Source organism: Camelina sativa, chromosome 3, assembly GCF_030686135.1.
Source record: "Camelina sativa cultivar CO46 ecotype springtype chromosome 3, ASM3068613v1".
Taxonomy (NCBI): domain Eukaryota; kingdom Viridiplantae; phylum Streptophyta; class Magnoliopsida; order Brassicales; family Brassicaceae; genus Camelina; species Camelina sativa.
In genome coordinates this window covers 31,459,578-31,472,174 of record NC_141882.1, presented here as the reverse complement: position 1 = coordinate 31,472,174, position 12,597 = coordinate 31,459,578, and the positions used below count along the sequence as shown (strand labels likewise).

Below are 12,597 nucleotides of genomic sequence, written 5' to 3'. Positions count from 1 at the left end.
TACAGGAAAAGATCTTATGATAGTCAATATGGGACCTCACCACCCATCCATGCATGGTGTTCTTCGCTTAATTGTTACTCTAGATGGTGAGGATGTTGTTGACTGTGAACCCATATTAGGTTATTTACACAGAGGAATGGAAAAAATTGCAGAAAACCGAGCAATTATACAATATTTACCTTATGTAACGCGATGGGATTATTTAGCTACTATGTTTACAGAAGCAATAACAGTAAATGGACCAGAACAATTGGGAAATATTCAAGTTCCTAAAAGGGCCAGCTATATCAGAGTAATTATGCTGGAATTGAGTCGTATAGCTTCTCATCTGTTATGGCTCGGCCCTTTTATGGCAGATATTGGTGCACAGACTCCCTTTTTCTATATTTTCAGAGAACGAGAATTTGTATATGATCTATTCGAAGCTGCCACCGGTATGAGAATGATGCATAATTTTTTTCGTATTGGAGGAATAGCGGCCGATTTACCTTATGGTTGGATAGATAAATGCTTGGATTTTTGTGATTATTTTTTAACAGAGGTTGTTGAATATCAAAAACTCATTACACGAAATCCTATTTTTTTAGAACGGGTTGAAGGGGTTGGGATTGTTGGTGGGGAAGAAGCAATAAATTGGGGTTTATCCGGACCAATGCTACGCGCATCCGGAATACCATGGGATCTTCGTAAAGTTGATCGTTATGAGTCTTACGATGAATTTGAATGGGAAATTCAGTGGCAAAAACAAGGAGATTCATTAGCTCGTTATTTAGTACGACTTAGCGAAATGACAGAATCCATAAAAATTATTCAACAGGCTCTGGAAGGACTTCCAGGGGGTCCCTATGAAAATTTAGAAAGCAGGGGCTTTGATAGAAAAAGGAATCCAGAATGGAATGATTTTGAATATCGATTCATTAGTAAAAAACCTTCTCCTACTTTTGAATTATCGAAACAAGAACTTTATGTAAGAGTTGAAGCTCCAAAAGGGGAGTTGGGAATTTTTCTCATAGGAGATCAAAGCGGTTTTCCTTGGAGATGGAAAATCCGACCACCGGGTTTTATTAATTTGCAAATTCTTCCTGAACTAGTTAAAAGAATGAAATTGGCTGATATTATGACGATACTCGGTAGCATAGATATAATTATGGGAGAAGTTGATCGTTAAAATGATAATTTATGCAACAACAGTCCAAACTATAAATTCTTTTGTTAAATTGGAATCTTTAAAAGAGGTCTATGGACTCATATGGATATTTGTCCCTATATTTTCTCTTATATTGGGAATCATAACAGGTGTACTAGTAATTGTGTGGTTAGAAAGAGAAATATCTGCAGGGATACAACAACGTATTGGACCTGAATACGCAGGCCCGTTGGGAATTCTTCAAGCTCTAGCCGATGGGACAAAACTACTTTTCAAAGAAAATCTTCGTCCATCTAGAGGAAATACTCCTTTATTTAGTATTGGACCATCTATAGCAGTTATCTCAATTTTACTAAGTTACTCAGTAATTCCCTTTAGTAATCACCTTGTTTTAGCGGATCTCAATATCGGTATTTTTTTATGGATTGCCATCTCAAGTATTGCTCCTATTGGACTTCTTATGTCAGGATATGGATCAAATAATAAATATTCTTTTTTAGGTGGTCTGCGAGCTGCTGCCCAATCGATTAGTTATGAAATACCATTAACTCTATGTGTTTTATCAATATCTCTACGTGCGATTCGTTGAAACATAAACGTTTATTTTTACTATTCCGTTTCTTTATTTTTACTATTCCGTTTCTTCTAGACGAATAAGTTAAACAACGGAATAGATATATTTATCTTTCGAATTAATAAAAGGAATTTGATAGTTATATATGAGTGAAAAAAAACTGCTCAGAAATTTGCCGTAAAAAGAAAAATTGAGTCTCATTTCCTATGTACAAAGGTTAAACGAAAATAAACATAAGTGTAAGAATCACTTTACCCCAAGGTTGGTTGATTAGTCATCCTGGCTTGAAGCGGGTTAAATATATTAACCGGACGACGTTTTCACTATCAGTTATATAGATTAACATACATATATTACAAAGTGAGCGGCAATTAGGTAAAAGTTAGTGGATGGTTAGAAACACCAAAATACACAAAGAATTTGTAATAGAGATTAACCAAATTGAAAAGGATATTTATGCATAACATAAGATAAAAAAAAGAAGGTTAATTGGGGCTTGAAATTAGTAGAAATGATCAGACAGTACTCCCCAAGATTCCGATTCAGAGTAGGCTCCTATCCACCGACAAATGTAATGACTATCAGAAACGAAATAATCCTTTATTTTTTATAAGTCCACCAACTTTTTTCTAAAAAAGAAAGAAGAATAGGAACGAAACAAGGATATTTTTTTCATATATTTCGAAAATAAAATCGAATTTCTGTTATGAATAATAAACTACTAGGAGGTATAATTATTTTTCGTAATCGAAAACCACGATGGGCTGAAATACCTTTTTTTATTTTTACAAGGAGTATTTTATTAAAGAGTTAAGTTATTACTCAATAAATAGAAATTCAAATTTGTAAAGGATGAGATGAATTCCGAAGCGCTTTTTTGATTCTTAGAATTTGAGCAGACAGAATTCCATTGGTATAATTCGGGACCCCAGATATATTTAATCCGTTTTAGAACACATCATATCCATCTAAATGAGACTATAATCTGGTCCTTAGATTTATTTACGGCCCCCGAGGAGCCGTATGAGGCGAAGACCTCATGTACGGTTCTGTAATAGCGGTGAAAATAGTAATGTTATCGCCGACTAGGATTATCTAACAGTTTAAGTACAGTTGATATAGTTGAGGCACAATCAAAATATGGTTTTTGGGGATGGAATTTGTGGCGTCAACCTATAGGTTTTATCATTTTTCTAATTTCTTCCCTAGCAGAATGCGAGAGGTTACCGTTTGATTTACCAGAAGCGGAAGAAGAATTAATAGCAGGTTATCAAACTGAATATTCAGGTATCAAATTTGGTTTATTTTACGTTGCTTCTTATCTAAATCTATTAATTTCCTCATTATTTGTAACAGTTCTATACTTAGGCGGTTGGAATATTTCTATTCCGTATATATCTATTCTGGAACTATTTCAAAGGGATCAAATTTTTGGAACAACAATTGGTATCTTTATTACATTAGCTAAAACTTATTTGTTCTTGTTCATTTCTATCGCAACAAGATGGACTTTACCTAGGCTAAGAATGGATCAACTATTAAATCTTGGATGGAAATTTCTTTTACCTATTTCCCTTGGTAATCTATTATTAACAACTTCTTTCCAACTCTTTTCGCTCTAAATTGAAAACGAATCCAATATATTCATTATTTTTTTAAACAAGAGAAAGAAACAAAGATAAAATTATTCAGAGATAATTACAATATGCTTCCTATGATAACCGGGTTCATGAATTATGGTCAACAAACCCTACGAGCTGCAAGGTATATTGGTCAAGGTTTCATGATTACCTTATCCCACACAAATCGTTTACCTGTAACTATTCAATATCCCTATGAAAAATTAATAACATCAGAACGTTTCCGCGGTCGAATCCATTTTGAATTTGATAAATGCATTGCTTGTGAAGTATGTGTTCGAGTATGTCCTATAGATTTGCCTGTTGTTGATTGGAAATTGGAAACTAATATTCGAAAAAAACGATTGCTTAATTACAGTATTGATTTTGGAATTTGTATATTTTGTGGTAATTGTGTTGAGTATTGTCCAACAAATTGTTTGTCAATGACTGAAGAATATGAATTTTCCACTTATGATCGTCACGAATTGAATTATAATCAAATAGCTTTGGGTCGTTTACCAATGTCAGTAATTGACGATTACACTATTCGAACAATTTTGAATTCACCTCAAACAAAAAATGGGGTAAACCCTTTAATTTGATTAAAAAATGAATTCAAAATTGTTGAATTATATAAAGAATATAATTAAAAACTTGTATTATATTTATATACTAATATTAAGTATTAAGGCGCATTCTTTTAATATAATATATTCGTAATTACTTTCTTGAAATAGATAGTTTGAAAATACATTTTAGAATAAAAAAGAGAAACTGTCTAATAATTGTATCTACATCAATTCATATCCATTAGATTCTAATTTCACTCTATTAAAAACATATTAAAAAAAATTTCCTGGTTAAATTAATAAGGTCATGAAAAGGATTTCGATTTTTTTCTTATTTTAATAATATAATGGATTTGCCTGGACCAATACATGATTTTCTTTTAGTTTTTCTGGGATCCGGTCTTCTAGTAGGAGGTCTGGGAGTGGTATTACTTCCCAACCCAATATTTTCAGCCTTTTCCTTAGGATTTGTTCTTGTTTGTATATCTTTATTGTATATTCTATCAAATTCCCATTTTGTAGCTGCTGCACAACTCCTTATTTATGTGGGGGCCATAAATGTTTTAATCATATTTGCTGTGATGTTCATGAATGATTCAGAATATTCCACCGATTTCAATCTGTGGACCGTTGGGAATGGGATTACTTCGTTGGTTTGTACAACTATTCTTTTTTTATTAATGTCTACTATTCTCGATACGTCATGGTACGGGGTTATTTGGACTACAAAATTAAACCAGATTCTAGAGCAAGATTTAATAAGTAATAGTCAACAAATAGGAATTCATTTATCAACAGATTTTTTTCTGCCATTTGAACTCATTTCAATAATTCTTTTAGTTGCTTTGATAGGTGCAATTTCTGTGGCTCGTCAATAAAAAATAATTAGTAAAGACCAAAGAAAACTTTGTGTATGTTATGATTTTTTCCGTTCATTAAATTAAATTTGATTGAATACTATTTCATATTTTAAGAATCAATTTTTATATTTGATATATATTAAAAAAAATTTTTACCTAATATTGTTTTTATTCGTACTTTTTTGTTATATTCTAGTTGATGGAATCCGGTGAATTATTTTTCATATTGAAATGAATCAAAATTGATAAGGAGTTGCTGAATGATACTCGAACATGTACTTGTTTTGAGTGCCTATTTATTTTTGATTGGTCTTTATGGATTGATCACGAGTCGAAATATGGTTAGGGCTCTTATGTGTCTTGAACTTATACTCAATGCAGTTAATATGAATTTCGTAACATTTTCTGATTTTTTTGATAATTCCCAACTAAAAGGGGATATTTTCTGCATTTTTGTTATAGCAATTGCAGCCGCTGAAGCAGCTATTGGATTAGCTATAGTCTCGTCAATTTATCGTAACAGAAAATCAACTCGCATAAACCAATCGACCTTATTAAATAAGTAACATAAAAAAATTAGAGATTGAAATTTTCATATATTATAGGTTATGACCTACTAGATTATATTTGTAAAAATTTAAGAAATCAAAGTATTTTAGCCCCATTTTTTATCAATTGAGCCAGAATTCATTACAAAAATTCTATTAAAGGAAATCATTGCTTCATCTAGTATTTTAATATATCATTCAGTTAGAAGTTTACTAGATTGAAAATTTATGACATTCAAAAAACTATCGATCCTATGTCACATTCAGTAAAAATTTATGATACCTGTATAGGATGTACTCAATGTGTCCGAGCATGCCCTACAGACGTATTAGAAATGATACCTTGGGATGGATGTAAAGCTAAGCAAATAGCTTCCGCTCCAAGAACCGAGGACTGTGTTGGTTGTAAGAGATGTGAATCCGCCTGTCCAACGGATTTTTTGAGCGTTCGAGTTTATTTATGGCATGAAACAACTCGAAGTATGGGTCTAGCTTATTGATACGTTACCGAAAACCTCATTTGAATAAATTTGGAATACATTTTTTTTTTTATTGACAAGTACTCGTACTCAAAAAAGTTAAATTATATTTTTTATTTATATATTTTTTTTGAGTACGCGTTCTTTGGACCTGGTGTATCTTGTCTTTACCACGAATGATTTTCCTTGGTTAACAATAATTGTTGTTTTTCCAATATCTGCTGGTTCATTAATGTTATTTCTCCCGCATAGGGGAAATAAAGTCAATAAATGGTATACTATATGCATTTGTATCTTAGAACTTCTTCTAACGACCTATGCTTTTTGTTATAATTTTAAAATGGACGATCCATTAATTCAACTGTCCGAAGATTATAAATGGATCAATTTTTTTGATTTTTACTGGAGAATGGGAATAGATGGACTTTCTATAGGAACGATTTTACTGACGGGATTTATTACTACTTTAGCCACTTTAGCGGCTTTTCCAGTTACTCGGGATTCCCGATTATTTCATTTCCTGATGTTAGCAATGTACAGCGGTCAAATAGGATCATTTTCTTCTCGGGATCTTCTACTTTTTTTCATCATGTGGGAATTAGAATTAATTCCCGTTTATCTACTTTTATCCATGTGGGGTGGAAAGAAACGTCTCTATTCAGCTACAAAATTTATTTTGTACACGGCAGGAAGTTCTATTTTTTTATTAATAGGAGTTTTAGGTATAAGTTTATATGGTTCGAACGAACCAACATTAAATTTAGAACTTTTAGCTAATCAATCCTATCCTGTTACACTCGAAATACTATTTTATATTGGATTTCTTATTGCTTTTGCCGTCAAATCACCGATTATCCCTTTACATACTTGGTTACCTGACACCCACGGCGAGGCACATTACAGTACCTGTATGCTTCTCGCTGGAATCTTATTAAAAATGGGAGCATATGGGTTGGTTCGAATCAATATGGAATTATTACCCCATGCTCATTCTATGTTTTCTCCTTGGTTGATGGTAGTCGGTACAATCCAAATAATTTATGCAGCTTCAACATCTCTTGGTCAACGTAATTTAAAAAAGAGAATAGCCTATTCTTCTGTATCTCATATGGGTTTTATAATTATAGGTATTAGTTCTATCACGGATCCTGGACTTAATGGAGCTATTTTACAAATAATTTCTCATGGGTTTATTGGCGCTGCACTTTTTTTCTTGGCAGGAACGAGTTATGATAGAATTAGGCTTGTTTATCTTGATCAAATGGGTGGAATGGCTATCTCCATTCCAAAAATATTTACAATGTTCACTATCTTATCGATGGCTTCCCTTGCATTGCCGGGCATGAGTGGTTTTATTGCAGAATTAATTGTTTTTTTTGGAATAATTACCAGCCAAAAATATTTCTTAATTTCCAAAATTTTAATTATTTTTGTAATGGCAATTGGGATTATATTAACTCCTATATATTTATTATCTATGTCACGCCAAATGTTCTATGGATACAAGTTAATTAATGTCAAAAACTTTTCTTTTTTTGATTCTGGACCCCGAGAGTTATTTCTTTCAATCTCTATTCTTCTGCCCATAATTGGTATTGGGATTTATCCTGATTTTGTGCTCTCATTAGCAAGTGACAAGGTCGAATCCATTTTATCTAATTATTTTTATGGATAGTTTTCAGGAAATTAAAAAAAGCATTAAAGTGAATTGTAATCAGAAGTCTTTGGTCTTTGTATTGTGAGAACCTTTTGAATCATTGTACTACTTGATTCAAAAGGTTCTTGATAATTTACTACTAAAACTAAATTAGATTTCTTAACTTATACGAAGTTAGAGTTAGATATAAATGCTATTTTTTTATTTAGATTTGGATTCCTTTTTGTTTGGTACTTTAATTCGATGTAAAGGAACCATAACTATGTAAACCTATTCCTAAAAGATTGACGCCAAAATAGCATATCCAAATTAAAAGAAAACCTATCGAAGCCACAAGGGCAGAATTTATACCCCTACCATTCCTATTCGTTTTAATATGTAAATAAATTGCGAATACAGTCCAAGTAATAAATGCCCAAGTTTCTTTTGGGTCCCAGTTCCAATATGAACCCCATGTCTCATTAGCCCAGACAGCTCCTGAAAGAATGCCGACGGTTAAAAAGATAAATCCAAGACTAATAATACGAAAACTCCAAAAATCTAATTGTTGAATCAGTTGATACCTATAATAATTTCTAGAAAAACTAAAATTAATGTTTTGTTGTAGTAAAATAGAATTTCTTTCATTTATGTAGTAAAGTACATCAAAAGAAAAAAATTCATTTAATAAAAATTTTTTTTTTATATTCTTTTTCCAAAAAGAAAAAGTAGGTCCGACTTTGCGAAATGTAATCACTAGAAGAGCTATTGATAATAATGATCCGCATAACAGAGCGCCATAGCCTAATATCATCATACTTACGTGCATCATTAACCACTGGGACTGGAGAGCTGGTACTAATATTGCAGACTGAGGCATTTTGTTTAAAAGACCTGAAGTAGCAAAACCCTGAATAAAAAAAGCACTTGGCGCAGTTATTGCGTTTAAGTGATTTTGTTGTTTTTTATTAAAATAGGAAACCATATGAATAAGTGAAAAAGCCCACGCAAGAAAAATTAATGATTCATATAAATTACTTAATGGAAAATGTCCGGAATAAATCCAACGAGTGAATAATAATCCTGTTATACCAAAAAACGTAATTATGATTCCTTTATCTGATGAATCAAAAAATCCTATGATTTCATCTAAATTAACTAAAAAAGTTAAAAAATAAATTGTCAGTACAACTGAAACGACCGAAAAAGATATATGAGTTAATATATGCTCTAAAATTGAAAAAATCATAAAAAATTTGTTAAAAATTAATAAATTAATAAATTAATACTAGGTTTTACCCGGTTTTATAAAAAAAGTCGGGTATTATTTTGATTATAAAACTTATAATATCTCTTTTAGAAGATCTTATGCCGCTACTCGGACTCGAACCGAGATGCTCTAGCACTGCTTCCTAAGAGCAGCGTGTCTACCAATTTCACCATAGCGGCAACTTGTTCAAAACAATATTAACAAGTTTTGATTCAATCGTCGAGATTCAAATTTAAATAAAGAAGCCAATTGATTCAAAAAGTTTTAATGGATTTAATCAATTAAAACTTTGTGAAATAGGTATTCGGGTTTTAATTCAATTAAGATATTTTTTTTATCTGAGTTATTTAAAATTATTTAAATTCACCTTTTGTCCTTTATATTTTTTCTAGAATACAATGAAAAATATAACTAAATTCAACTTTAACCCAAAGACAAAATTCGAAATGCTCTTTATCATTTTTTTTTCATTTATATGATAACAAAATGCTTTTTCGAAAAATAAAAATTTCTTCAAAACCTTTAGACATTTTAAATAAAATTAGATTTTCCTAATTGCTCGAGAGAAATCAAAAAATTCTCAAAATATTTTTTATGTATCTTTTTATATTGTACAAACATAAGATTTTTTGATCACTTGATTTTTTGATCACTTAAAGTAATTAATTTAAAGATCTTTTATTTCCTCATTAAGAGGAAATAAAAGATCTTTTTTTTTTATTGTATCAAGATAGTGGTGGGGAAAATACGAATCCCCCTTCTAAAAAAAATGTGAACCTTTTTTTTTCTTTTGGTTCCTATTTTTTTTATATGTATTTTCAAAAATTGGTTTTTTTTTTAGTTAGGCTAATTCTAATTATTATAGTTTTTTTATTTATTTTGCTGTACAAAAAAACTTTTTGAATTACCTGTAGAAAGTGATTTCCCTAACGAAAAAGCTTTCAACGCTGTCCAATATCCCTTCCTTTTCCAAATTTTTTTACGAATACGCTTTTTCGAGATAGAAGTACGTTTTTTTGGAACTGCCATTCAAAAATGAAAAAAAAATTTTCAGTGGTATAATTGGATGTCAAAGACATTTATTATTCTATTCTTTCGTACTCCATATCGAGTTATTTTTTTTTTTATTATATATTATTTTCAAAACAAAAAAGACATTCAAAAGTTTCAAATCCAACTGTTTTTTTTTTTACTTTTTTTTAACGTTTGAAATCCGTACGAGAAAACTCATTTAAGTAATCTATACTGATATATTATATTATCAAAAAATATATTATATTATCAAAAAAATTATAAGATTTCTTCACATCATATGTAAAAAAAAAAAGCTCGCTTAGTGTACTGGAAGACAATCACTAAATTCCATGATGCAAATCCATTCCTTAACAATCCTAAAAAATCAAACTCAAATAACTTTGTTTTAGGTAAAGTTTTTTTTATATAATTAATATTAAGTATTTTTTATCGTGTAAATCTTTGTTCTATTCTTAATATATGTATATAAATTATTGTAATACGGAATTAGAATTCACTTTTTCTGTATCTGCATAAAATAACAATAAAATTTTATTTATTTATATTTATTTATTTAGTAGTAATAAAAAAAAAAAGACAAATAATTTTTTTTACAGTAACATAGTAATATTTTTAATCACTTCTAATTTTTTTTATTTGAATATATATTTCTTTTCAAAGATTTATGAAGGATTATTGGAAAACATTTCTATTTAGGTTTAAAATTGCGTACTTTTTTTATTGTCCCCTTTGAAAAAAAAAATATATATATATACAAACCAGTGAATAAGAAATAATAAATTTAATAATAAAATAAAAAGGGTTTTTTATTTTATGGAACATACATATCAATATTCATGGATCATCCCTTTCATTCCACTTCCAGTACCTATTTTACTAGGAGTTGGACTTCTACTTTTTCCGACAGCAACAAAAAACCTTCGCCGCATCTGGACTTTTCTTAGTATTTTTTTGTTAAGTATAGTTATGATCTTTTCATTCTATCTATCTATTCAACAAATTTTTCTAAGTTGCATTCATCAAAATGTATGGTCTTGGACCATAAATAATGAATTTTCTTTTGAGTTCGGTTACTTTATCGATCCACTTACTTCTATTATGTCAATATTAATTACAACTGTTGGGATTTTGGTTCTGATTTATAGTGACAATTATATGTCGCATGATCAAGGATATCTGAGATTTTTTGCTTATATGGGTTTTTTTAATACTTCAATGTTAGGATTAGTTACTAGTTCTAATTTGATCCAAATTTATTTTTTTTGGGAATTAGTTGGAATGTGTTCGTATTTATTAATAGGTTTTTGGTTCACACGACCTATTGCAGCGAATGCTTGTCAAAAAGCTTTTGTAACTAATCGTGTAGGAGATTTTGGTTTATTATTAGGAATTTTAGGTCTTTATTGGATAACTGGCAGTTTTGAATTTCAGGATTTGTTCGAAATATTCAATAATTTAATTTTAAATAATAGAGTAAATCTCTTATTCCTTACTTTGTGTGCATTTCTATTATTTGTAGGTCCTATTGCTAAATCCGCACAATTTCCTCTTCATGTATGGTTACCTGATGCCATGGAGGGCCCTACTCCCATTTCGGCTCTTATACATGCTGCTACTATGGTAGCGGCGGGGATTTTTCTTGTAGCTCGGCTTCTTCCTCTTTTTATAGTTATCCCTTCTATAATGTATATAATATCTTTGATAGGTATAATAACAGTACTCTTAGGGGCCACGTTAGCTCTTGCTCAAAAAGACATTAAGCGAGGTTTAGCCTATTCTACAATGTCTCAACTGGGTTATATGATGTTAGCTCTAGGTATGGGGTCTTATCGATCTGCTTTATTTCATTTGATTACTCATGCTTATTCGAAAGCTTTGTTGTTTTTAGGATCTGGATCCATTATTCATTCAATGGAAGCTATAGTTGGATATTCTCCCGATAAAAGTCAGAATATGATTCTTATGGGTGGTTTGACAAAACATGTCCCGATTACAAAAACGGCCTTTTTAATAGGAACACTCTCTCTTTGTGGTATTCCCCCCCTTGCTTGTTTTTGGTCGAAAGATGAAATTCTTACTGACAGTTTGTTGTTTTCGCCAATTTTTGCAATAATAGCTTGTTCAACAGCGGGATTAACCGCATTTTATATGTTTCGGATTTATTTACTTACTTTCGAAGGACATTTAAACACTTATTTTCTAAATTACAGTGGAAAAAAAAGTAGCTCCTTCTATTCACTCTCTTTATGGGGTAAAGACGAAGAAAAAAAACTTAATAAAAATTTTGGGTTAGTACCATTATTAACAATGAATAATACGAAAAGAGCTTCTTTTTTTTGCAATAAAACATATAAAATTAGTAATAATGTAAGAAATCAAATTTTTATTACTGTTGAAAATTTTGGACTTAATAAAAGAACTTTCTATTATCCCCAGGAATCAGACAATACTATTCTATTTCCTATGCTTATATTGCTTTTATTTACTTTGTTTATTGGAGCCATAGGAATTCCTTTCAATCAAGAAGGAATAGACTTTGATATATTATCAAAATTATTCACGCCGTCAATAAACCTTTTGCATAAAAATTCACAAAATTTTGTAGATTGGTATGAATTTTTGAGAAATGCAACTTTTTCAGTCAGTATAGCTTTTTTTGGAATATTTATAGCATACTGTTTATATAAGCCTTTTTATTCATCTTTATTAAATTTAACCTTACTTAATTCATTTCAAAAATGGAATTCTAAACGAATTCGTTGGGAAAAACTAATAAATTTTGTATATAATTGGTCATATAATCGTGGTTACATAGATGCTTTTTTTAAAACATCTTTCATTGAAAGTATAAGAAGAT

The 12,597-nt window shown here is 30.3% G+C and overlaps 1 pseudogene across 1 annotated transcript; it reads left to right on the top strand.

Moving 5' to 3' along the window:
• Window positions 1-1,169: 1,169 nt before the first annotated feature.
• On the top strand, window positions 1,170-3,405 carry LOC147947971 (NAD(P)H-quinone oxidoreductase subunit 1, chloroplastic-like; annotated as a pseudogene). Its single transcript, XR_015595584.1, has 2 exons — window positions 1,170-1,722; window positions 2,811-3,405. The product of XR_015595584.1 is annotated as an NAD(P)H-quinone oxidoreductase subunit 1, chloroplastic-like (transcript).
• Window positions 3,406-12,597: the final 9,192 nt, after the last annotated feature.